This window comes from Herpailurus yagouaroundi, unplaced genomic scaffold, assembly GCF_014898765.1.
Source record: "Herpailurus yagouaroundi ecotype Mexico unplaced genomic scaffold, PumYag 180, whole genome shotgun sequence".
NCBI classification, from domain to species: domain Eukaryota; kingdom Metazoa; phylum Chordata; class Mammalia; order Carnivora; family Felidae; genus Herpailurus; species Herpailurus yagouaroundi.
Genome location: NW_024412411.1, coordinates 14,138,978 through 14,161,516, shown reverse-complemented (window position 1 = coordinate 14,161,516; position 22,539 = coordinate 14,138,978). Strand labels below are relative to the sequence as shown.

Sequence of the window (22,539 nt, the reverse complement as noted above, 5' to 3'; positions counted from 1 at the left end):
CTTCTTCTCTAAGAAGAAAAAGCAATAGTATAGACATTCGTTAAAAGAAGATTAAAAGAGTAAAAGAAACCTACACATGAGTGAGGATGCTATTTTGAAGTAGGCTTTTGCACCATTTTCTGCAAAACATATTGCATCTTGGTGTATTGTGGCCAAAAAGCAAGCTGAACTGAGAATACAAATGCTCACAATTTAAAATCATCCATTGGAAATAAAAGAAAAAGCAGACGAAATAATGAAAACACTTTAATGCTTATAGATAAGTACTATTTGGGGGATATTTTAATAAGCAAATGTTTATTTTAGTTGCTTAGAATATTCTCTTGGATTCTACATACATAAATTTCAACCCACGTTCTCTAGTTGCCATAACAACTTGATGCATTTGTTCTCTTGTGTCATTTTTTATCACATCAGTTTTTTTTTTTTAACTTTGGTTGCTATGATAACACAGTATAGTTGTTAAATTTATTCTATTCACATTTTGTTCTTCTGGAAACTGGTAATTTGCTTTTATTTTTCTCCAAAGAAGCTCATATTATAGAAATGTATTAAGGAAAATAGTGTCCTAAATTCTAATACAAGTTTATATTAGAATTTTAATTATGTGTATTAATTTATGCCCAAATGGTATTACCTTTCTGACATGGAAGATAGCTAGTGGTTATCAAATTCCACTGTAAAGAAAGGAATCAACCTTTGTTGTACCAAATGGGGGAAATGGACAGTTTCAATTGCAGTTGTATCTCCCTGCATGACTTTAACCAGTCTTAATTGGAAGAAACTGTTTGATGGTGTCAACAAACACACCAAAAGCTGCCATAACTTGCTCCTTTGGTAACTATCTTGCTTTACTACAAAACGTAAGCTCATTTATTAAAGGAATGAAACCCTGGCTTAGTTAGTAGAACTCCCTCTACACTGACCTACTCCTAAGAAAAGGGAAAAATCTCTTGTCAAAAGTCCCCTTGTCTCAAATTAAATATTGGGAGGATATAGAGCTGTGCATAAATTTGTTTTTATTCATTCAGCCAACTCCTATAGTTGTCTCTATTTTTATTGCTTTTAATGGCACTTTCATAAAAACAACTAATTACACCACTTAAAATGATGTTACTCTGGTCCCTACTGGCTCTAGAGATTGTTGTAATTTGGACAGACTGTTTTGAGAGGCATGTCAGGGCATAAGAGAAAAAAGGCAAGAGACTAGAGTCAAAGAGACTTGGTCAGATTTTAATAATTACTAACTATATAACCATAGGAAATTATTTATTTATCTGCTGATTCTTAATTGTCAGATCTGTAAAATTGTAATGAGAATAATTAGCCCATAGATTGTTTTTGGAGGAATTCAGTGAGATAATATATTCAAAAGGCCTAGCATAATGTCCAGAACATAATAGATGCTCATAACATCTCTCCTCTTCTTCCTATTCCCTTCTAATGAAGGCGAGTGAGAAAGACAAGTCAGAAGCCAGTAGTGTTCCAGTAGGATAGAGAGCCTGGATATATAGCAGCCTTCTCACTTAATCAGTTATGTTCAGAGACAAAGGGAGTATGGCTAATTTGGACTTCATTTGGGTAGGAGTTGTTGTCCTTGATATTGCAGCCTGCTCAGTGTAGAAATAGGGGTATGATTGCAGGAGCATTCAGGAACCCATAGAATTCAGAATTGTGTTGTATTTCTGTTAGTGTGTTTGTGTTATAACATGGACCCAACTGTAAGCTGAAACTTCATGAACTAGAGAAATCCTCCTGGCAAAGGCTTTGTTGACAGTTCTGGAGTCAAATTTGGGCTATTTTGGGATCTGGAAAAAGTCACTTCTCTCAATCTGTTTCCCATTTATATGAAACATATTTATCAGAGCATATTAATTGAGCACCTATAGTAACATTTTCTTTGGTGTTTGTTATTAGTATTAGAGATAATAAATGTAACATACTTTCAATAAATGTTTATTATTAATACTAGACTATTATAACTGATGGTTTTGTTAATAATACTGATGGCGGGACGCCTGGGTGGCGCAGTCGGTTAAGCGTCCGACTTCAGCCAGGTCACGATCTCGCGGTCCGTGAGTTCGAGCCCCTCGTCAGGCTCTGGGCTGATGGCTTGGAGCCTGGAGCCTGTTTCCGATTCTGTGTCTCCCTCTCTCTCTGCCCCTCCCCCGTTCATGCTCTGTCTCTCTCTGTCCCAAAAATAAAATAAAACGTTGAAAAAAAAAATAATACTGATGGCATTGATTAGCAAGTGCAAATTACAATTTAGGACCCTGGCTACTTAGCCTGGAATCAAGGCAGACTTTTGTCCTAGTAGAAAAACATAGAGGGATTTAGGAGAGCATATGAGTGCTTAGATCTTATTCCAGCCACACTGGATCTTTGAGTTAAGACGGTAAGGTAAATGCCTGCTATGCTCAGCAGTAGGTGAATATAAGAATACTAATATTCTGTAGTTTTGGTCCAGACTGACTTGGGAAATAAGAATGTTATGTCATCCCCAGAAACAAATATCTTTGCTTAAGAGGAACTGAGAAGACTGGAACCCACAAAGTTACCACAATCCTATTCCTTCTCAATGCCTGAAGCACTCTGGAGTAATAATGCCAGAGCATTCAGGGAGATGCATGGAGGCTGTCAGGCCACTAGGGTGTCATTTAGAACCTCTCTCCTGGAACAATGGAGACATATAAATTTCAACCCACATTCCCTGGTTGCCATGGTAACTTGATGCGCTTGCTTTGAAGTGTCTTTTGTGTCTTCCCCAACCCCCCCCTTTCTTTTTTTAATCATCAGGATTTTTACTTTGCCAGTAACTCCCTAAATGTGGTTCTTGTGGCTTTCTACTTCCCTTTCTCCCAGATAAATATCTGAATTTGTTGCTGGGGAGTGATTTTCACCTAATAATAATAACTGAATATGCATGTTCACACAGATGTGAATATGTGTCTGTAAGTCAGTCTCTCCCTCCCTCCCTCTCTCTCTCCCAGTCTCTCTCTCTCTCTCTCTCTCTCTCTCTCTCTCTCTGTCTCTCTCTCTCTCTCTCACACACACACACACACACACACACACACACACACACACACAGGAAGATAAATTATGTTAAAAAATCATGTAGAGTTTTAAAGCCTTTCAATTCTTTTAATAAAGCATTTTTGTGTTTTAAATAAAAATTGAAGAATAAGTGTTCAATTCTAGAACAACTAACTGATTTAGTATTTCCTTAGCAACTGCAGTGTGTTCAGTCTGAATAAATGGTGTAATTCTCATTGCATTATTTTTCTGCACTTGATTACCTTAACATATTTAGATTAAGACAAGAAGTGTGCTTCAGTGTACAAATTCAAAGGCAGACTTGGGTTGGCATTCAGACTCCATTGTCTTTTTGCTGTGTGTCCTTGGACGAGTTACTTAACCACCGTAAGCTTCATATTAAAATGGGTTGGTAGCTACCTTGTAAGATATTTATGAAAAAATAATTCAGACAATAGATGTAAAGTAATTAGAACAGATCCTACAATAGATACTAGAACATTATAACCAAATGTTAATTCCTTCACATCTAATCAGCTAACACAATATTTTTGAAAAATAAAATTTATTTTGGTCTCATTAGTAAAAGTGTATTTTCTTCGTTACCATATACATTTCCATATAACAAAAATGAGACACATATGAAAATACAAGAGCAGAATGGTATATAGTCTGTTTGCTTGCATGCTCACAATGTACAGATCTGACTAGTGGAAAAAGGTATTTCCTTTAGGCTTCCAAAGGAAGGTGACCTCTTGTTACATTCAGTTAAGATCTTTCATCCAGATCCAAGCCTGGTTAAAAACATCAAGCTATTATAGAGGAGGTTTAAGAATTGTTCTATTTATTGAAAAATAGTAGTCACCACAACAAAATTCCTCTTTCCTGTAGGACGTGGTTGTGCTACAAGTACATTCTAAATATAAAAATATGTTTAATTAGGGGCAATAGGGAGGCAGGAAAACAACATTAAGCATTCAGGAAAAGGGTTATTATTGCCAAGCTATGAGTGCTACTATTGCTATGCATTTATGTGCAGTGTTGACAAGGAAAAATAACAAGGAGATAGAAGCAAAATTAAATTTTAAAAGGAGAACTGCAATTATATCACATGAAACCTGCTTTCTAAAAGTATTGGGTCTTTCAGAGAGTAAGTCACAGAAAATTAAACAACAATAAAAATGAGATCACAGGGAAATTCTTAAAGGGATAATATTCAAATCATAATAATTAAAAGTATATTTTCAAGTAACAAGAAAAAGCATAAAAGAAGAAAAAAGTTATTTCTTCTTTAGTGTTTATAAATTTGAAGTGTTATGTGGATAAAAATTACTGAATATTTGATAGATTTAGCAATCAATGTTCTATTAAATGACTGAAGAATTGTCTATTTGATTATAATTCAAAAAGAGGATAAATTTTGGAATCTGATTAAACCAAATTAAAATCCCATCCTTGCTTTTTGGTAGCTGAATAATTTGGGGCAAGTAATTCAAACTCAATAAGCCTTAGTTTCTTTATCTGGGATAGGAAAACTGAATTCCGATCTAGGTTCCACTAGGAAACTTTGTGTAAAATTAGACAAGTCCCTTGCTTCTGTGGGTCTTTTTCTCTGATGTATAAAAAGTGAGAGGGTCACTAGGTGGTAGTCTCCATGAGTCTTATTTGCAGTTTCTAGGCTCTGTTTTCTAGTTAGTGCTAATATTTAACTACACTTCTACACTGAAGACCCTAAGGCCTTTATTTTCAGACTTCTGAAGCCACTGTTCAGGTTGGATCCAAAAAATCAGATCCTGAAATTAACACAAGAGGGCAGCTGGTAAGGATTTCAGCTCATGTGCATCACTGTATCTTCTAGAAAGCATGCAGTTTTTCTGTCCATAGGATCTGAGTGTTGATAGGTAACACAATATCCTCAGTTCTCTAACTTGCATTCATCTTTACAATTTTTTTAAATGTTTTATTTATTTTTGAGAGAGACAGAGTGTGAGTGGGGGACGGGCAGAGAGAGAGGGAGACACAGAATCTGTCCGACACAGGCTCCAGGCTCTGAGCTGTCAGCATAGAGCCCCACATGGGGCTCGAACCCACGAACTGTGAGATCATGACCTGAGACAAAATCTGACACTTAACTGATTAGCCACCCAGGCGCCCCCAGCTTGCATTCATCTTTAGTCAATGAGAGGACTTTGTTCTGCTTCTCTTCCTTGAACATTAGTGAAACATGTACTTGATGCTAGGTACTGCACAAGTCTCATTAAAGAAGAGTTTAATAAAAATAAAATACGGTGCTATTTATTGTGGAAAATATAAAAAAAAATAAAAAGACCAAAGTAAATGTCACCTACTATCATGATATCCAGATATCTCGTAATCACAACTATATTTTGGTGGATTTTATTTCTCAGTATTTACGTGTGTGTGTGTGTGTGTGTGTGTGTGTGTGTGTGTGTGTTTAACAAAATTTGGGTATTCTTTTGTAACATAGTTTTTCTTTAAAAATATCTACTGGTATCTTTCTATTCATAAAGATTCTTCTACAGCACAATATTTAATAGATATACAAACTTTGATCACAGTACTCTATTGACTCATTGCAGAATTGAATGGTAGCCAAGTATATGGACTCTGAAGTAAGACTATGTAGGTAGAAAACACAGCCCATCTCCTCTAGCTGTGTGTTCTTAGGCAATTTATTTAACTTCTCTAAGCATCAATTTCCTTACTTATAAAACAGATGCAATAATAGTATAGACCTCATAGAATATCATGACAATTCAATGAATTAATCCTTCAAAAAGCATCAAGAGAGTAGGCAGTCAATAAATATTAACTGTTGTTACCAAAAGTTATTTTGTTCAACCTAATATCTATTTTAAAGAGGTAAGCATAGTTCATTTGTGGCTCTCAAAATATTTAGATTTTTGTATAATTTTAAGATGTAGTTTTTTTGTTTGTTGACCATCATTTTTCTGTCTACTATATCCACCCATTTCTATATTCTCTTGTACTGAAAATATTTCTCGATTTGCCTTTTTGTTTTTTTCTCTGCTGGTTTGGAAACTTCTGATTGCATTTCTATTGTTTTATTAGTTATGTTTTTGGCATGCACAATGAACTATAAATTATTGAAGAAATCAATAGTGTCATTCTTTCTCAAATATGAGAAGGACTTTAATGTGCTCTGATTTATTGAACACTGCAGTTTCCCAACCTGTTATAGTTATTTGAAGATAAAAACTAATTTTTATTTAAAATCAATGGCTTATTAAATTTATGATATATTTATTAATTTCTGTGCTCACCATTGATTTTATGTGTTCCTCTGAGTTCACTTTCTTGCTGACTTACTTCCTTTAATGTTTATTTTTGGAAGGGTCTTGATAAGTTATTTTAGTATTTGTATGCTTGTACTCTCAGTTTTTTACATGATAGCTTAGCTAGGTATAAACTTCTAGGTTAACAATTACTTTCTTTTGTCTTTTGATCTCTACTGTCACTGAGGAGAATCTTCTTATTTTGATTGCTTTTCTATAAGCAGGCTTTTCTCTGTTGCAGCTCTTAAGATTTTTTCTTTGTCTCTGACGATTTTTAGTCTTATGGCCATGTGTCTGAATGCATACTTTATTTATTTTGATCAGTTATTAAGAAGCTTTTTCTATCAGAGGACTTGTCTTTTTTTCTAATCCTGGCAAATTTTCAGTGATAATTATTTAAATATGCTTCCCTATTATTCTCTCCATCTTTCTTTTATTACAGTCCAAGAATATGTATATTAGTCTCTCCAATCTTTTCTTCATGTCTGTGTATTACTCTTCTATAATTCTTTATCTCAGCCTTTCAGGGATATATTCTGAGAGGATTCTTGTGCTATATTTTTATTCTTTCTCTATATGTTTAGACTTCAGTTTATGACATCTGTTAATCTTTATTTGTTTCAACAACTATACTTTTCATTCCATTTTAACTGGCTCTTTGTTATATCTATCTATCTATCTATCTGTCTGTCTGTCTTATTACATTTTTTCTTGTTTTATAATATAATTATATTATTTGGTTTTAAAAAAATTAATCTTACATCTTCTTTTAGCTCCTTGAGCATCCTATGTTTATTTAAAGACTTTTCCATATCCTTCCATCATATTCACAATGGACATATTCAAATTTTGGTTACTGTTTTTGTTCATAGTATGGCATAATATTTTTTCAAGTGATTCTGCAGGTGCCTTTTAAAAGCTATGTACTTTGAAATAATAAAAAAATGAGGAAAAATTGAAAAAATAGTCAAAAATTACCTGCATAATTCTTAAAAGTTTCCTAAAGCTTATCATTTTACTATATTTGTGTTATCATTCTCTCAAGGTCTAAATACATGCATTTTTTAAAAGTAATTTGCAGATATAATGCCCTTTTGCCCTTAAATACTTCAGTTTTCATTTTCTAAAACAAGGACATTCTTCCATACAGCCAAGGTACAATGATCAAAATCAGGAAATTATCCTTGATATAATAGTATTATCTATTCTACATATCTAATTCAAATTTTATTATACCATTAATGTTCTTTATAGCAAAAGAGAAAAGAATTTTTCTGGTCAAGTCTCCATTCTATGATCACACATTGCATTTAGTTCTTATGTCTGTTTAGTTCCCACTAATGTGGATATTCTTCAGTCTCCCCTCCCCTTTTTTTCAAGGCCTTGACTTTTTATTGCTTTCAAGAATACAGAACATTTATTTTATGTATCAGTCATCAATTTGGGTTTTTCTGGTGTTTCCTTACAGTTTAATTCAGATTATGCATTTTTGGTAGAAGACCTACAAAAGGGATATATCCTTCTTAATACATGATTTCAGAAAGAATCTAAAATCTCTCTTTTTTTAAAGTTTATTTTTGAGAGAGAGAGAGAGAGAGAGAGAGAGAGAGAGAGAGAGAGAATGAGCAGCGTAGGGGAAGAGAGAGAGGGAGACACAGAATTCAAAGCAGGCTTCAGGCTCTGAGCTGTCAACACAGAGCCTGACATGGGGCTTGAACCCACAGACCACGTGATCATGACCTGAACCAAAGTCAGATGCTTAACTGACTGAGCCACCCAGGCATCCTTAAAATATCTCTTTGTCCAAACATTGATAATGTTAATTTTGTTTACTTGAACAAGATAGCTTTCAGGAGCTACTATTTTTCCTGAGTAGTTAATAAGAATCTGTAGGGATATACTTTGAGTATAGATTAATATACTGTGTTACATTTACTTCCACTCATTACTTTTAGCCTTCACTGATTATTCTTGCCTGAAGCAATTATTACCATGGAGATTGACAGTTAGTAGTTTTCCAATTCCTTCATTTCTTCTACACTTATCTTTTTCCTTGTTTTAAATTTAAATTTTTGTTACTTAACATAAAGTATAATATTGGGTTCAGGAGTAGAATTCAGTGATTCATTACTTACATACAAAACCCAGTGCTCATCACAAGTGCCTTCCTTAGTATCCATCACCCATCTGGCCCAATTCCCACCCACCTACCTCTGTCGACCCATAGTTTGTTCTCTAATTGGCATTTTTCTATAAGGAAATGCTTTCCCTTATGTCTCATTTGTGTATTCATTTCTTTTTACCAGTATAAATTTATGAATATTCACTTTATTGTATAGGTTATAATTTGTTACTGTCTTTATTTGTTGCACAAACTGCCCTAAATTTGGCCATTGGAATTCCCTTCAAGTTGGCCTCTGTGTCCTTTTGAAATATTCCCATTAAGTTTTGAGCACTTTTTTTATTTTCTGGCAGGCTCATGTTGTACTTTTTCTGCCCCAAAAGTGATCCTTGGTTCCATTTGGTGGAGAATGGTATTTATAAGCCAAAATCTGAGTGTTAGTTGTACTCATTCTTACTGGGGTTTCATTACTTTTCGAGGACCTCTCAGCAGATAGAATCAAGGAATACATGAAAGAATTAGGGAAAATATACCCCTATTTATTTTTATTTCTATCCATCTATCTACCTGCATATCTACCATCTTTTTAAACTTTGAGTTCATTGAGCTACCTTCATTCTAATCTAATACCAAATTATTTCTTCATTAACCATTTATATATTTATAACTGCCTTCTCTGATAGTGAGAAACAGGGCTTCCATCAGTGGCAATATATTTACTTATCTCTTTCAATCTAAAAACACACAATAAGCAGTTCCGCATTGCTTGCTAATTCATACTATCAAGTAAACCTACTAACTAGATCCCAATATTTGTTTATAGCTATTTCTTTTTCTTAGATTCATTCTGTATTGAAGTGCAGTCAGAATACTTTGTCCAAGAGTTCCTTTAGTTAGTTTTTCCCCCCTCTTCATGGATTTTGCTACTAATTTGAAATGCAGCTAGGTTTATTTCTTTTTCAGTATATTCCATTTTGGATCTTTTTTTCTCCTTCTTGAATTCTGTTACCTATCTTTCTCTCTCTCTCTCTCTTTTTTTTTTTTTTATTGCACAACACCCAATGTGGTTCTAAAGTTAAAACCATATAAAATAATATATTCATTTTTATTCATACCCTTCATCCTGTCTACCTTGTTTCCATATCCCTATACTTTACACCCTTTTTCAGTCCTCCGGATAAGTGATCAGCTTGTTAGTTTCTGGTGTATCATTCTTGTATTTTTGTCAACAAATAAGCATAAATATGTTTTTTCTTTATTTTTCATTTTTATGTATAAAAGATATCAAACTATCTGTATGCTTTTACACCTCTGAAGACTCATTTTGAGTGTGAGATTTATTTTTGTTTTCTATACATTCTTATGGAAAGTAATTTCTGTATGGAATTTTGTGTTTTTTCCCCTCCCCCCACCCATTGGTCTCTTGCACTTCTGGTCCATAATCAGGAGTTTTAACAGCTTCATTTCCCCATCTCCATTGTAATAGAACACCTTTCACAAATCTAATTGTAGAGCAACATGTAGGTTGACTCAATTCCTGGTGTAATGAGATAATCTTTGTAGATCCTCTTTCTACTGCACTTAATTTTTGTTTTATTTATGATCCAGAGGGATGTTTATATTGGCTTATATTTCAACTATACCTTATGTTTTTTGCCTTTCATATAGTAACTGTCATTGCTGAGTACTTAGAATAGAAATGGATGTAATATGAATATAAATTTACAGGACCATTTTGACAAGAAACATAGCCACTATTTATTATGTTCTTCTGTAATTTAGGACATACAGGTTATTTCATTGTGATTAACAAAATTATAATTAACATTCTTGTACATACATTTTATATGAATCTCTCATTTTTTCTTTAGGATATATTTCTGTAAATGAAGTTGCTGGGTAAATGGGTAACTGGATTTTCAAGGCCTTTGAAAGATATTTCCCATTTACTCTCCAGAATTATTTTACCAATTTATATTCAAACCTACTATGAAAAACAGTACCAAACATTTTCTAACACTACTTTTAGTTATTTTTTTGGAAATTGGTAAGTAAAGAGTATAATTTTCGTAATTAATTAAAATTTCTAGGCATGCTTTAATTTTGTGTCTCTTTTGGCCTTATACTCTTCTCTCAGCAGAATTATTCACAGCTTTTATCAGAAAGTTCTGTAGCCAGTTGCTTAGTGCCTGTGTTCTCAATTTGGCAATCTGAAGCTTAAGGCAGTGGCTTTGTTTATTGGTCACTGATTTCCTTATACTTGGCACAGAGTAGGTCATCAATATAAAGTATTTGAATTGACAAATTTACAAATTTACATGAAAAAATCATTGGACTTTGTGTCTTAGATTAGTTCTCATTTGTTAACATTTTCTCTCTGTTTTGTCATCTCCTGGTTCTCCCTTTTTTATTTATCTTAGACATTGGTAAAGTAAGATTTGAATTTCTATAGTAAGGCTAACTTAGTTTTCTATGTGTTCCATCTTTGTTATTATTGATGATTATAATGCTTTTTCTTTTACTTCCTTGTCTTCTTTTAGATTAGGTGAATATTTACTACAATTCCATTTTTATCATTTCTATTGGCTTTATATTTTAGTGGTTTTCCTAAGTATTACAATATATATCCTTAATTTATGACAAATGACTATGAATTAAGATTTTGCCACTTCACATATAATGTAAGAATGTTACAACTCTTTATTCCCTAGTGTAGATCTGAGGACATATTTTGTATCATCTTTCTTCAGCAAAAAGAGCTTCTTTTAATATTTCTTGTAGTTATGTCTTGTTGGCAATGAGTTAACTCAGAGTTTCTTATGAGAAAATGTTTTTATTATTCAATTTTTTAAAGAATATTTTTGCTGGATATAGAATTGCAGAATATAAGGGTTTTTCCCTTCTTTCGGTTCTTTAAAGATATCTTTCTATTGTGTTTGAAATTACTTTGTTCCTGCTGAGAAGTCATCAATTATTGTTATTATTGTTCCCCAGTATGTAAAGTGTCTCTTTTACTGACTGTTTTTAATTTTTTTATTGTTATTTCGTTTCTCCATCTCCATTGTTGTTCATTTTTTGTTTCCACTAATTTGACTGTGATGTACTTGAGTATAGCTTTCATTGTGTTTTTGTTCTGTATGGGTTTGTTGAGATTCTTGGTTCTCTGAGTTTATATTTTTTTATCATATCTGAAAAAAGTATAACTACTATTTATTTAAATATTTTTCTACCCAATCTTTCCTTATTCTTTTTCTGTAAACTAAATTGCACATATATTAGCCCATGACATATTTTCCTGCAGATCTTCTCTCTATTGATCATTTTTATTGCCCCATCTTCAAATTCACTGGTAATTTCTTCTGTAGTATCCAATCTCCTGTGAAGTCCAGTCAGTAATATTTTTTATATTATATATTGAATTTTTAAGGTCTTGAATTTGGTTCTTTTTTATTCTGTCTCTTTATTAATATTCTTCCATCTGTGTACTCATTATGTTCTACTTTTCTTTTAAATTCTTAAATATATTTAATAGTGACTTTTAAAATATTCACTGATTAATTCTAGTGTTTTGGACATATCTAGATCATCTTATGTTGATTTGGCTGTTCCCCATTGGTTATAAGTCACATTTTTCTGCTTCTTTGCATGACTAGAACATTTTGATTACATACTAAACACTATGGTTCTTTATTTTGAGAGTTTGGATTTTGTTGTCCTCCTTTAAACAGCACTGAGTTTTGTTCTGGCAGGTAGTTAGTTTACTGACAGATGCGTATAATCCTTTCAAGACTTATTTTTAAAGCTTTGTAATACCAGTTCTAGAGTAGCTATTATTCTAGGTATAAGGTAGTGTTATTCACAAGACATGGTTTTCTAGGTCCTCAGTTTGAATTCCTGGGAGAGAGCATTGTTTCTCCCCTTTAGCTACTCATATGACATATCTCTCAGTACTGTGCAGCTTCTGTAATCTTTACTCAGCTTATGGTTTCCCAGTAACTAATGCCATTACAGAATATTTATGTCTGCATAGAAAACATTTTACTAAGCCAAAGACTTAAGAGAAACCCTATGCAGGTTTCTGGAATAACTTCTCTTCTGAGATATCTCCTTTCTGATACTGTACTCTATAAATTTCTCCTCCTTCAGCAGCTCTGAATTCTGACCTCAACCTCTTCAGTTCAGAGAGGCTTCTGTTTTTATTTGGCCTCTTCTATTTTCTCAGGTCAGAAAGAACCTCCAGGAAGAAAGCCAAAGAAATTGTGTGGCTCACCTCACAATGTTTCTTTTTTCTCAGGGAGTCACAGCCCTCCATTGCCTATTGTCCAAAATCTGAAGTGTTGTTTCATATATTTTGTCAGCTTTATAGTTATTTATGGAAGTTGGTCTTATCAAGTACCAGGTACTCTGTATGGTTGGAAGCAGATGTCTTTGTCATTGTAAATTCTTAAAAAGTCTGGCTTACTACTATGCAGGTATGCAAAAAATAAGAAATCTTTCTATGAACCAATATAGAATCATGTACATTTTATGAACCAATATAGAATCATTACTTTTAAAATGAAAAAGCAAAGTGCTAAAGAATATATATAATATGCAACCTTTCATGTAAGAAAGAAAGAGAAATAAAAACATATACATGTATTTTCTCATTTGTGAAAGAGTCACAGTGGGAAGGATAAGCCACTCATTAATGATATTGGTTATTTACAGAAGATGATTACATTGGAATAAAATGAGCAGGAGCAGAGTGATGTTTCTGTGAATATACATTTTGTATAGTTTGGATTTTAGAACTGCATTGTTTCATATTCAAAACATAAATAATTAAAGCCAATGAAAAGAGTACAAAATGTAACACAAACAAACAAATGAACCTATTACAAATGAATGATGTAACCACTTTGAAGGAGAGAGAGAAAAGAACTAATTTTACTTGGAAAAACAGTATTTTACTATATTCACTAACGTTATTGGTAAAAAGATGCACTATTAATCAGATTTGTTTTTTACAGGTCTAAGAGTTAATGATTTCAAAACTGCTTTATGAGTTTTCAAAGATGGAATAAATAGATAAATATATTATGGATAATTCAAAGAAAAAAGTTTGAAGAGTTTCTTTCTCTCTGTATTTCTCTCTCTCACACACAAACACCATATGTATAATTTCTTGTCTCTCTCTGCTGAGAGGGACTAGAAGCAATAATATTCAGAAAGAATGAGTGTAGCTAGGCTTCTTGGTACAATTCTCCATCTTCTCCATCAAATGGAACTGAATCCCCTTGGAGGAATGGCTGACTCCAAGCCTGGGGCAAAGATAAAAAGTACAGATGAGCCTGGGATCTCTTGCTTTGCCAGAAAGTAAGAAAGTGCTAAAAATCTAATGGGGATATTTCAAAAGGACCCAGTGGATAGCTTGAAGAACATCCCGAGGGCCAAATTTGGGACAATTTGAACAACAAAATAAATATAGTAACAGATGATAAAACATACATTACAATAAAAATCCATGAGTTTATACTGGTAAAATATGTGAATAAATGAATAAACAAATAAAGGAAACAGGATAAGAGCAAGTTCTGTCTATAGGAGAATGCCAACTAACAAGTATAGAAGGAATTATGGAATTAGAAAACCACCACTAGCAACCTCCATAGTAATAATTATTTCAGACAATGATTGATGAATGATAAAACTAATGAGTGGAAATGGGTGAAACACAGGATATTTATCTTAGTTCGAAGTATGTGCTATAAGATTTTTATTGCTTACTCATGAAAAATAGTAACTTTACAGTGTAGAAACCTGGCAGAACCACCTTAGCCAAGTGAATTGAGATAGCAATACTAATCTGCAAGACAAACTGACAGCATGTGCCTCCTGACAATGGCGTACTGAGAGGCACACATAATCACTTTAGCGGTGGTTTTGTGAAATATGTATAACCTGAATTTAATCATAAAGAAATAAATATTAGCCAAACCCAAATTAAGAACACTTGAAAAAATGTCTGTCTAGTACTCTAAAATATCTAGGTCTTGAAAGACAAAGGAAGACTGAATTGCTCCAGATTAAGGAAATTAAAAATACATAAAAAATAATGTAATAAATGATTCTGGATTGGATCCTGAACTAAAAACTAAGGACATTAGCAAGATAATTGGTAAAATTTGATTAAAGTCTATATATTAGATAATAATATTGTATCAATGTTATTTTCTTGATTTTTGTATTTTTACTGTATCTATTATAATGTTAACATTTTGGAAATATGTGTGTGGGGAACATGGTATTCTTTTTCCTATTTCTGCAACATTTTATAAGACTGAAATTATTTTATTTTATTTTTTTTTATTTAAAAAAAATTTTTTTTCAATGTTTTTATTTTTGGGACAGAGAGAGACAGAGCATGAACGGGGGAGGGGCAGAGAGAGAGGGAGACACAGAATCGGAAACAGGCTCCAGGCTCCGAGCCACCAGCCCAGAGCCCGACGCGGGGCTCGAACTCACGGACCGCGAGATCGTGACCTGGCTGAAGTCGGACGCTTAACCGACTGCGCCACCCAGGCGCCCCAAGACTGAAATTATTTTAAAATGCACTTTACAATTAAGAGAAAATGTAAAGCAAAGGCTAACTGAGGCCAATATGTTTGTGTAATCTTTACTTTTGAAATATTTCTCCTTTTTTTTACTCTTTTACTTTTTCCTTACCATCTCTTTCCTCAACCCTTCTTTTATTTGCTATTTCTCATGAGATTATCTAAATTCTTTGGCTTTATGTCTGAAACTCTCTAAACTGGCTTTTGCTTACCTTTTCTACTTTATGTTTCACAAGTTCTTGCCTCATGGTTTAGCAACATTAGATTACTGTTGTTCTCCAGCTTCTTCATTCTGACTTTTTGTCTTATGGCTTTGCTCATGTCTCAATTTATTTTTCCATGGCATTCTCTGCATATTTCTAATACTTCTAACTTGAATTCAAATGACCAGTTTATGTAATTGTCTCACCTACTTTACTTTAAGTTCCTTAAAAGTCTGGCATTGTAAGCATTATTTATGTTTATTGAACTGAACCTCTTTTGAATTTCCAGAGCACTTTTGTCTACTTCTTTTTTGACATTCAAAGTCTTCTACCTGATTTTACAGTCGCTTTTGTATATATCTTATTTCATTGTTTACTATATATATATATATATATATATATATATATATACACACACACACATTTTGGTTTATGGACCACATCTTATTTGTGCTTTCCTCGTAACATCTGGTTCAATACTTTGTTTGTAATAAAATTTAATGAATGTTTGTTGAATCAATAAATAGGCTGAGGAGTGCCTTGGTAGCTCAGTCAGTTGAGCGTCCAACTCTTAGTTTTGGCTGATGTTATGATCCCAGTGTTGTGGGGTCGAGCCTTATGTTGGGCTCCACACTGAGCATGGAGGCTACTTAAGATTCTCCCTCCCATCCCCCTTCCTTCCCTCTCTTTCTCTCTCTTTCTTTCTTCCTCTTCCTTTTCCCCTCTCTCCTGCCTGTGTACACTCTCTCTCTAAAATAATTAATTAATTAATTAAAAAAATAGGCTGCGAACCTTGAAAATTGGTATTCTTTTCTTTTAAGCCTAGTTTCTTCTTCCTGTCTCACTTTTCAAGGAACCCTGAGGCCTTTATCTTTAGGGCTATAATAATGATGTTTACTATTCTCTCAGCAAAAAGAAAAAGAATAATTTAAATTCATTAGTTATTTGTAATGTTGAACTATTCTATAAAGCCAGCAGTGTGTTGTTTCCTATGAAAGAGTATTCAAAATCACACTTCTGTATTTACAATGTTTCTTATAAATGAAGAGGATATAACAAAATGAAGTACAACTAGGTGCTCTGTAAATATAAAGGCCAGAAAATATTAATAGGATTGGACTACTCAGAGCACACTGGGGTATGCCTCAAGCTGATCTGTACAGTTGTTATTCCTAGAGGAAGGGGAAGTACTTCCTAGTGGCTCAACATCACAGAGATTATTTAACTTACTTTCTGGACACTTCAAGAACTTTTGGTTCTTGAAAGGGCACAGATTTTGTGCATGCCACTCATCAGTACCAACATACATTTAAAAAAAAAAGGTTAGAGAAGAATGGTATAAATTAATAAAGAAGCAAAGAAATCTACAAAACAGTTAATTCAGGTGAGTATATTTACTTTACAGAGTTCCAGAGTTTATAAAAATTCACTATAGGATTCTTTTACATAGAAAACATTTGTGATGTATATAACAGCTGTGTCTGTTTAAAGTAAAGTTGGAAATATTTATTGGGACATATTGTGTAATGCAGAGTACATCTGTGTAAATAATATAATACATATCTATGCACATTTATTTTGTTCAGACACATGAAGGATACAGAAATAGTAATACATTCATTGCCTTTAAGGAGCTTAAAATCTACATGAATGGATAAGAAAAGCATAAGTAATGTTACGTTTATTTTTCCTTTTGTTGATATTATGAGTTGTTCTTGAAAGAAGCAAGGTGGACTAATCATTACTGAGGGGAATCATGGAATGAAGGTGCCTGGCTCACTGAAGAAGAGCAGATGATCACCACAGGCTTTGTAGTGGAGGGAGGCATATGAGTAGTCCTTTAAAAATTAAGCAGGGGCATTACCAGAACTGGGGTGCTCAGGAGTAGACATGGATTCTAAAGAGAAAATGATTCCATTTAAATTGAACAGATTTGAGGGGCAGTGTGATTTTGAGAGGAACACATGTAAACAATTGAAAATGCAGGACTGGAAATTAGAAAGAAAGGTCCTCTAGAATTTGAGAGTCTAAATTTGAGAGTCATCTGGGAGTGAGTCTGGACAGAAGAGGTAGAGAAAAGGAATTTTGGAGTAACAGCTGAGCCCAGGAGGTAAAAAGAGGAAAAGGAAATAAAATGGAAGGGGAAATCAGCAAGATGGGGTGTCAGCTAGGAGAGAGTTGGGTTTCTGAATATAGAGACAAGAATTACAGAAGTATGAAATTCCAGTGAGTTAAAGACATAGAGAACTGTAGGAAGTCGGGGAAAGTAGAAAACAGTGAGGACTAGGAGGTACTCAGTGAGTTTTAACTGTGTAGTATTCATAGCATAAGAAAGGACAGAATTCAGAAATGAAAGCAGAAATCACAAGCTGACTGCCTTTATGCAGACTCCAGCCTAAGTTTATATTTTGTTTGCCCATTCTTTGTTAGCTCACATGGTATTTAAAAATACATAATTTTGTCAATGTTTAAAAAATCAAGGTATTCTCCTAAGAAGGTCAGACTTCCAAGTTCTCTTGAAAAATTCTAAACATCTGGCCACAGTGGGTCTGGTTTTTCTCATTGCAGGGAAAATTCATGGAAATAACCAGAGACTGCACCCATTAGACAGGGAATGAACTGTCCATTTTCCCAAGGGCCATCCATCTCTTCCTCCATATTTCTTGTACCTGGCTCACTTTACTTATTTTAAGTACTTGAAATCATTTGACATTTTTACATCTAGATAAGTGATTTTCAAACTAGGATGTGTCACACTCACACCAGAAATATAGATTGCAGGATCCTATCCCTACTGTTTCTGATTTGGCAGGTCGGGGGTGAGGCCCAAGAGTTTGTCTAAGAAGTCTCCACATGATGCTGATGCTATTAGTATAGGGACCACAATTTAAAAGATTCAAGGATAAGTGAGTGGTAAGGAAGTAGTTCAAGAGTTTAGTGTAGTGGTAAGTTGAATAGACGCTGCATTCAGAGGGAACTAGGTTCTGGTTTTTCACCCAGGAAACAAGGGTGATAGTTCCTACCTCAAAGGTTTACTTTTAAGTCTGTATGAGATAATGCATATAAAATATGTATCAGGATCATCAAAGCAGGACCTAGCTTATTGTAACTCTTCATGAAATTATTCTATTGCATGTTAAATTTATTAAGTCTTTCAAGAATATTGATTCTGGGGAGAGGTCAGAGATAGACTGGTAGTTTTGGAGCAAAGATGACCAAGGATCTTTATTTTTTTTAAGAATGAAGGAAATATAAAAGTATGGAAAAAAATACTATTTCTATGAGAGCTACATTGATGGGAAGTCACCAGTTGTTGGAGTAATGGTGGGGATATGAAAGCATAGAAAGCCAGCCAAGATACTGAAATTCAGGAAGCATACATGGGACACCAACTGGTATGAGGTAGGAAAGTTGTAGATTCATAGCATCCAACCCAGCTGTGGGATGCTTGATAAGGAGGAAGGAGACTGCAGTGGATTACATAATCTCCATATTTTAGATGACACCTAGCTAGTAAGTGGAAGTAAAGGGATTATAACTCATTTATTCCATACTCTAAAATCCATGCTTTTTTCTTTTAATATAATGCCTGTCAAAGCCCACACTATTTACTATTACACTGAACACTTGCTTGTTTATATAACTTCTTGTCTTTAGAATTATTTCAGTGTCATATCCTTCAGGAAGCCTCCTTTGATTCCTTAGTCTGATGCAGATGATCCTCTCATATTTTATATCTATTATTATGATTAACACATTGTATTGTAAATTACATATTTATATATCTATCTGTCCTATTAGATGGGAGGATGGAGAGATAGATGGAGGATAGACAGTATATCTCATTGTTTTTGATATTCTGGGAATTAATAAATAAATTAATAAATAATAATAAGTAAATATTGAATTTCCAGGGTATAAATACATTTTTAGGGAGTAATAAATATTAATAACAATATTAATGTATTTTGTTTAATAGATGAAAAATAAAGGATTAAATTAGATGACTATCTCCTACATGGAGGAAAAAACAAACAGGGAACAAGGGCTCTTATCTGGCTAAGATGAATGACAAGCTCAGCTACTTGAGGGTATTCTGGTAGCCTTTGCTACCAGAACTTTATCAAAAACATAAAGTCCCTTACTGTGTGTTCAGCTGAAGTAGTGGATGTGCTGCCATGTTTTGTCTGATGATGGATCCGGCAGCAAAGCTACCATGCAGGCTCAATCAGCAGCTTGATTCCAGTTGATTTCATCAGGGCTTACTGTGGGCATCTGCAATTGGCAGTCCTGATTTGTATAGTTCATGACCCCAGGGAGGAGTGTGTTTAATTTGTCAGTCTATAGTGTTCTAACAGGGCAGATAAACCATTTAGGCCATTGACAATACTCCAAGAGTCAGTAAAAATATAATAGGGTTGATCAGGAAGCACATTGGCCAGAGCTTCAAGAATGACCTTGAGTTCTGCCACCTTAGTGGAAGAACTCCTTCCATTCTCAGTTCTGCATAGCTAGAACTAAGAACAAAAAGTATCAGCATCCCACTGGACACTGCTGGCTTCAGTTTAGTGAAACCATTAGTGAAACAGGCCCAGGCATTTAGTGAAACTTTAATGAATGGAAGACCCCATTGAGCCAGTAGCTTTGTCTCAGGGGATTTTAATTGGAGGTTGCTTCTCTTTACCAGAGGTTCTAATCAATCTCTCTCACTCACAAAGACTTGTAGCTCAGAGGAGTCAGTAATGTTGTGGGGCTGTACAGACAGAGAGACTGCCATAGCTTGCTGAGAGCTTCCAACATAGCCAGTTGGTTTGGACTTCACTTTAAGGATTCTGATTTGTGCCCTAGCTGATAATATAGACCAACTAAAATGTCCAAGTAAGACCATACCGTCTCCCATATTCTGAGTCTAATAAGGTGCTGGGCTTTCTTTTTCGATGGTTGAGGCTAAAAAGGAGTATCTCCTTGACTGCTGAAAGTAATTTGCTTAGATAGGCCCTCAGTTTTGTCAGAGTTTATTATCTACTCCTGCTAGCTGAGGCTTGTGACTTGCCAAATAGGACATCATAAATCTTAATGGCAAATGGAAGAGGAATTTAGGTATAGTAAATATATCATGAGGCTTGCCATATGAATAAAAATTGGTCTTGGACCTTGAGTACCAGTGGGATAGAAAAAGATGTTGGAAAGGGAACATACCAAGTGCCATCAGTCAATGCAAAGGATTTAGTTATAGTTAAATGTTTGGAATAGTCGAGACAGTAGGAGCAATAGCAGAATCAATAATCCACTGTGAGCCTCCAGATCTTGTTAGCCTTTTTTACTGGCCATGCTTGGCTGTTGTTCAAGATATTGCATCTTGGGTTATTATCCCTGCTGTTGTTAAGTCCTTAAGGTGATGATTTCCTTTCTTCCCGTAAGATTCTCCACTTTTTCTGCTGGACTACCAAGAGAAAATAGAGAAAAGAATTGGAGAGAGATTTATGTTCTATTAGTATTTCTGTACATATAGCTTTTCCTGATCAGGAGAACCCTTTCTGGAATTTCTGAGAATTTACAAAGAAGTGTTAAGACCAATTGTACATTCAGCAGTGGAAACAATGCAAATAGTACATTGAGTTGGCCCAAAGGACCCTTTACACAGGTCATTTGTCTTTCTTTCTCCTTGGTAAACCCTGCCCAAACATAATCACCTGAATCCTGGTGCCCCTTCTTCTGCCAATTCACAGAACCTAGCAGATTGTGGTTTGGGTGACTGTACACAGAAGATCTATAAGAATTTGAGTGCTTGCCCTCCCAGAAGTTCTCTAGCATATTTGGATGGGTGTGTGTCACCTTCATTTCCTCTTAGGAACAGGGAAACTTTAACTCCATTATTAATAATCTTTTTCCTTAAAGCATTTAAGGTCAGTGGAAAAGGGAAAGGAGGGGCCATGAATCATGGTGAGTGAGAGCAGTTCTACAGCAGTAAGAAAGCACATTTACTTGTGATTTTCAGGGGTGTGTAGGTGGTTTGCAGCCCAGTGAAATGAACTGATAATGTTTTTGGTCTAACTGATAGCAGCAGCAAAGCCATCAGTATGGACAATCTAAAGACTGGCATATTAAATGTATGCTTCCACAGGGGCACAAACTGCACATATCTGCATCACTTATGCAGATGTCCACAGTAAGAACCTGATAAGACCAATAGGAATCAAGCTGCTGACTGAGCTTGCATTGACACAATTGCTGCCTGCATCCATCATCATACTGAACATGGCAGCACATCCGCCATTCCAGACTGAGCACAAAGTAAATGCCTCTATATCTGATGTAGAAGCTACCTGGGTATCCTCAGGTAGTTGAGCTTGAGATTCTTCTTAGCCAGATTGGAGCCCTGTTCCCTGTTTGTTCCTTCAGTTAAGCATTCATTAATTTATCTAATTTAATCTTTTAATTTTTTATTCATTAAACAAATATTTATTGAACTCTGGGAATTAATAAATAATAACATATAATGCCTGTCCTCCAAGGAACTCTAATCAGACAGACAGATATATAAACATGTGATTTATAATGCAATAAGTTAATCACAATGATAGATGTAAACTATGGGAATAGAGAAGAGGAGCATCTACAATAGACTAGAACCAGAGAAATCTTGGTTTCCACTCATAATAGTTGCATACTTCTTTCCTTTTATAATCAGGAGAGGTACACTACTCTATAACGAGTTGCGGGTAATTGGCAGATGGGTGAGCAGGTCCCACCACTCAGGGTATAGTCAGCAGGGCACCATTTGGGAACTGTCTTTGAGTTTATTTCCCAGTACTCAGCCTGGAACCACTTTGTAAATTCCTCCTCATTAATAGGCATTAAAGTGGAGGATCATTATTATGCAGTTCAACATAAATTTCATTACTATGTTGGCTACCAATCCCAAAGACATCCCAGAAATCCCTTTAATCAGTCTGCAAATCCCTGATCCTTTCTCTTCCAGAAAACCATGTCTGTCAGCATTATGTCCTTGTCATCACAATTGTCAAGAACCGTGAAGGGGCTAAGATTGTATCCTATTTGAAATCTAAGAACAATGACAAAGTTTCATGAATGCCAGAATGTCAGAAGACTCCTAGGACAGAAACAAAGGACTTTATTATGTACCACTATAGTAGTAACCAGACAGCAGTTTCTCAAGCCCCAGTACCTACAGGGCAATGCAAGGATGGCCAAGTGATATATTCCCATGCAGTGGGGAATTATCCTCAGTGTAGGTAACGGAAATA

General features: G+C 34.5%; 1 protein-coding gene across 1 annotated transcript in view; it reads left to right on the top strand.

Annotated features, from left to right (window-relative positions):
- DLG2 (discs large MAGUK scaffold protein 2) overlaps positions 1 to 22,539 on the top strand; it is a 2,103,489-nt gene that overhangs the window by 440,756 nt on the left and 1,640,194 nt on the right. The gene's annotated exons all lie outside the window — the stretch shown is intronic.